Source organism: Chanos chanos, chromosome 2, assembly GCF_902362185.1.
Source record: "Chanos chanos chromosome 2, fChaCha1.1, whole genome shotgun sequence".
NCBI classification, from domain to species: Eukaryota; Metazoa; Chordata; class Actinopteri; order Gonorynchiformes; family Chanidae; genus Chanos; species Chanos chanos.
In genome coordinates this window covers 13842618-13848617 of record NC_044496.1, presented here as the reverse complement: position 1 = coordinate 13848617, position 6000 = coordinate 13842618, and positions in this window count along the sequence as shown.

Genomic DNA, 6000 nt, shown 5'->3' with positions numbered 1-6000 from the left:
AGGGAATGTGATATACAGTAGTTGGCATTACCTCCATCCTTGTGCCACAGGAATTGAGGGACATGGTGCCCATGAGATGAGTTTCATTGGAGGTGAGGGAGCAAGAGGAATCTTGTAGGTGCAGCCAATTTTGATCAATGCCCTGCATTGAGGCTTTGCTCACAACAATACTCATTGTGTTATCAGAGCATGACACTTCTGCCTCACCTGAAAGTAGTGTGATGTCTGACTTAGTGATTGTTCACAATGCATTATTAGTTTAATTCCGATAGAAAATTCCGATAGAAAAATCCAGTCTAACCTGACAGTGCTAGTGCTTTAGCAACAGCCACAACAATGCATCGCATCTCCGATTGGCTAATTGAAGATTGATAACAAAATGGTTAGGACATGAATCTCTTCAAGATAACACCATGTAGCCTACATGAAAAATGTAAAGAATTTCTTTTCTTTATTTTTAAAAAAAAAAAAAAAAAGTTTAAACTTTTCCATTCGTCACCTGTCATGTGTTTCTGCAGTAAAACATACAGGCACATGGCGATGTAAGTCATCCTCCTGCGGTGTCCAGCTAAGAGTTGCCTCAACAACTCCAAAACTCTCATTTCTCAGTGCCTTGGTCATGTTCCAAGGCCCACTGATCTGGAAATCAAAGATGCTACAAGAATCGCAGCTCTTAGTAAATCACTGTTAAATGAGCTAGAAATGTACTGCAGATCTATGTAATTGTGTATAAAATTTGTTATGACAGAAAGGAACTCCAGAAATGAAAAATGGATAAAAAATAAATGTTATCAGAAACTTATTCTGACCTGCTGTGGGCACTCTGGGCCCGGATGGTGATCAGGTGAGTGTGCCCTACAGCAGCATGATGCACGTCCCCATGTGAGGGCGTTGGAGACATGAAACGTGGCCGGGTCATTCCAGGGACACAGCTCTCTACTGGAGGAAGGACTGAAACACATTCGCATGCATTGCCCTTAGAACCCAGACACATAAGCGCAGTCATAGATGTCCAGTAGACCAGAAAACATGCTAACAATAGACTGAAACTATACATAATCAGTTTGGGCTGATCCAAAACACGTTCAATAGACTGAAATTTCAATCCCTCAGAAATAACTTCTGTTGTATGCTAGGCATATTTTACCCAGTTGTTATGCAAAGAGTACAGACAGTCTGAATTGTAAGCCTATTAGTCCAGTGACATATTCAAAATCAAAATAGACAGTCTGTTTTTTGGGTTTTTTTCAAAGCAGCTTCATTACACAACTTAGAAAATGAAAATAAACTGTTTACTGTATAAAAATATGCAACGTGCTCCCTCCACACCCACACACTGCCATAAAACCCTAACACTGCTGTTGTTCTGAAACACATGGTTAGTTCATTTTATCAAATAGGTCCTGTCAACAGAATTCCCAGACAGTGTGAAAAGCACATTTTAAGGGCCACATTTCAGTGTGACATCATACACACTCAAAAACATTTCAAAGTTATTACTGACTCTCTGTTTGAACTCTCTGATACTCTCTGTCTCTCTTTCTTTCCATCCCTAATTATTTGAGGGATCATAATACACTTCTGTTAATTTGGCTTGGGAGGATGTTCAGAATGTTCATTTTGAAACCTTCGGGGACCAAGACCTATTATTATTATTGTTGTTGTTGTTTAGTTAATATTATTATTATTATTATTATTATTATTAGTATTATTATCATCATCATCACTGTTGTTGTGTTTGTTGTTAATGGTGCATACAGTGTAGACATTGACTCACTCTCAATAGCAAATTGTAGGGGGACTTGGCTGAGTGGGGATGGACTAGGGTTAATTGTGAAGTTGATTGCATTTCTGATAGAAGTTGTTGCATCACTGTAAGTTAGAGTGATATCTTCAGTGGGGTGATCTTCCAGCATCAGCTCAAACACATGAACGCCCAAACCCAACAGGCCATTCTCATGAAGAGTGCACGTATCCTAAATATATTCAGAATATTTCAGAATAAAGAACCATGACCAAAAATATCCAAGAAGGAAATAAAATAAACTTCTTAAATTCCACATTTCGGTAGCCAGTCACTTTTTTTTTTTAAGCATACCACTTAAATCAGTTAATTCAGAAATATTACAGATTACATTCAAAGTATATTATGCATTAACTGCATCATCTTTTTCTTTTTTCTCACAAAACATAATTAATATATATAATATTTAATTGTAGCGTTGTACCTGATCGAGTGTGATATTTGGGTGGTGATGGCAGGATGAGCAGTTTCCTGTAAACCTGCACAACACATCATCTCCATCTGGATCGTGAGCCAAAAGATGGAAGCCAGAAAAGCAATTCTGTGGAATCCTGGTGATTTTCCAATCAAAAAGACAAACAACTGTTTACAGTATTGTAGGTAAAGTTTACAGTAAAATATATTTTTTTTACAAAAGTTGAGAATATATTTTACAAAGTGGAGACCTGATGTTTGGTACTGCTGCAGACAGGGGTGATCTGTTGATGGAGTGGGTATCTGAACGTTTTCCTGTGTCAACCAGCGCATGAAGCATCCACTGACTGACAGAATGTATGTTACTGTCCCAACAGCAGCCTGAGTCTCTGTGCAAGTAATAAACATACATATTCCTTCTTGTCAAATCACACCCCAATGTAATTTTTCAGGTTTTGACTCGCCTGCCATAATATATTTGACTCTGTATGTTACTGCTCCACAACACTCACACATCTGTCACACTGGCAAATTATTTTTCATTTAATGAGACTATAGTACTAGAACACATAATTACACTATTTGTTTGGAAATTGTTGGCTGTGTCTTTCTGCTATAAATGACATATTACAATGTAATAGCCATGCTTGTCAGGCTTGTAACAACATATTAACATAGCTATTTCATTTGCATAGAAAATCCAGATAAGACTCTGATTTCAAGGTAACCAATATGATTTAGCTGTACAGTGACTTATTTGAATAAACATGTCTTAAGGGCTCAAGTGACATGCTGTGCAACTATTCTTTTTCATGGCTCGAAACAGAATGTGATTCATCATTTAGTAACTGATATTATCTACAGTGTTGTTCGTTCTTTTTTTAAAATATCCACTGTTTGTGTATGCTAGTGTAACAATGTCATAAATAAAGTTTAGTGTCTTAGTGAATTTCCCCAAATCCCTGCTTGTACATATGCATTTTTTCCCACTAATCGTTTAATTATTCATTGTGAAGGGGCAATAATTGGTGTTGCATGCCTCAGAACTTTCTCATGCTTTGGAAGTCTGGAAAGAGGTTAGCTGGGTTTATGAATCTTACGTGAATGAAATTCATTTATACACTATATTTTCATTGTTTGCCTTGGCATATGTGTATTTCTTGACATAAGAATGTTCCCTATCACTTCCGCTATTTGTATCAGTTTAAATATGCAAATTAGCACCATAAAATATGTGTGGAATATCGAATGTTTATCTAGCGAATGTTTATCATTTAGTAGGTGCTAACTGGCTCGTTATATTGTCGTAGTGATGCCAGCATTCTTTTCCCCTGCCTGCGTGTGTGATTGCACTGTTATTCATGTGTTTCAGGTTTCATTTATTGTCCTTTGTAAATGACACTATACGATCTAAGGTGCATTGTTGCTATTACTGAAGCCTGTTTATTCCACGCAGTAAGCTACTGAACAGTGTGTAGCCTGGTATGTACAATTTTATTTATTATTTTTCTCATGCAATGGAAGTCTGGAAAGGGGAAGGCCAGCATTCTTTTCCCCTGCCCGCGTGTGTGATTGCCCTGTCATTCATGTGTTTCAGAATAAACTGCTGACAGATCAAGTCCACTCTGTGTCATCATCTTCTAGCCATATAAAGACTTTTTAGTTAATATTATTGGAACTGGCTGGTTAGAGTCTGTTACACTAGCTTAAGGCGACTCTGGCTTTTTTGCACATTGTTAATCATGATTCAAGCAAATATTATTTTGAGTGTTTTGTGATTGATATGAAATGATCATTTCAATGACTTAATGTCTAATCTTTATAGCTTCTCTTTCATCACTAGCTTCATTGACCTAAATATGCTGCCAACGTACTTACCCCAAAGTAAAAGGTCCTTGACTAGTAACATTTCTGGTCATGTGACCCTCTGACTGGCACCATCGATTGAGGTGAGTGGAATCTTGGTCTGTGTCCTGAACCTCTGACCGAATAACATGGCCACAGTCTCCGTTGTCACAGGCCCAGTTCAGGCGATGTTCACAGCTCCCTCTGCTGGACTCTCTATAGCGAAAGTTCATCTGCAAATTCACACAAAAGAGCGTGCTACATCATTGTCAACGTCCTTGCTATACACTGCTCATAAGGGCTGAAAGTCCACAAGAAAGTATGGATATAATCTGCATAGTAAGTATGGTCTTATAATTTATTAAAATGAAAAAGCACTTGAAAGAGATTATTAACCTAAACTAGAGTTTGATTGTCATGCTTTATAATCTTATTATACACAGGGAAGACAGTTTAATTTCGAAACTTCTTGGTAATGTTCACAATCGCAGCACTACGACCTACAATATAAACGGTATAGCCTATTAACAGTAGTCCATAGACATCTGCAGCAACTACGTATATCCATGCGCGTATTTATAGTAGAATACAGATTTTTAAAACATACAGAGGGAGACCGTTAAATTGAGTAAATAAGCACATCTGATACGTGCAAGCATACCTCAACTGTGCCATCCTGATGCCGCTGCCCGGGAAAGAACGTCAGGGATGCGCCATAGAAATTCGCAGCGTGGACTTGAGAGACAACGAAGCTGAACAGCAGCACCGCGACAGGAGCCATGGTGTTTGAACACTTTTCATTCGGAGAATGTTTCTATGTAGCTTCTTCATAAAGAAGGGCGGTGTTTTTTTTTTTTTTTCTTTTGATCATCAACAGGTTCAACAGGCTTCTACTTCTGAAAGCATTTTCATGCGTGACCGCATTTTCAAGGAGGGGTAATTCACAGCATATCGCATTCCCTTTTATTATTATGCTTATATATGTTTTGGCAAAGCGATAATTTGGTCAAGAAGCTGCACAGACAGATGTCCATATGATTTGATGATTTGGAGCTTTTGTAATTTTTAAGACAGAAATCTGAAAAAAAAAACAAAAAAAAAAACAGAAAATGCAAATAAATAAATAAATAAATTTAAAAAAATATATACAGGTAGTGCCATACTGATATCATTGTGAACGTGAAAATCTTCTGATGTCAAATGTCAGTCCGGTTCTCTTTGTGAATAAAGAATTTTCCAACCATTATCAAATAATTGGTGACATCTATGTCATTAATATGCCTTTCATACTTCAGTCCAAAGTGTTGTATTGTAAATACAGTGGTTAAAGACGTACGAATTGTTTCATTTTGTACGCTACACAACACAGAAATGACAAGAAAATTCAAAAAATAATTTAAAACTTTGCAAGATGTATTTAAAGGGACAATTTCAAAGTAATTCCTCAAAAGGAAGCTCTTTTATCTTGATGCACAGTTTATCTAAAAACATCAAAAATGGTCTGTATTAAACACTGTAATGGCCCTCTCAATACAATATATAATGAGGTGGCATAATCCTATGCAAAATAATGCATTTTTCAAATCAGGTACAAATATAACTTTTTATAGAGCGTCTTTATTTGTGTGTGCGTCTGTGTGTGTTTGTGCATGGGTGTTGGGGGGGGGGGGGTGTTGAAAGTATGCAAGTGCCCTTTTCAGAGTACAAGTATTAGAGTACTACATTGATCAATGCCTTTTCATCATATCAGATTTGTGCCATTTCAGGCCCCAGTAAACTGACTTGCACTGAGTGACCAATGCATGTAAACCCTCCCCTGGTCATCTTTGCCCTACATGCCCTATAAACAGTATCACAAGCCCTGCCCTGACCACCTCTGCCTCAGTTGTTCTATTTGTGCCCATCAGTTCTAATGTTTTATATAAACTAACAAGCAA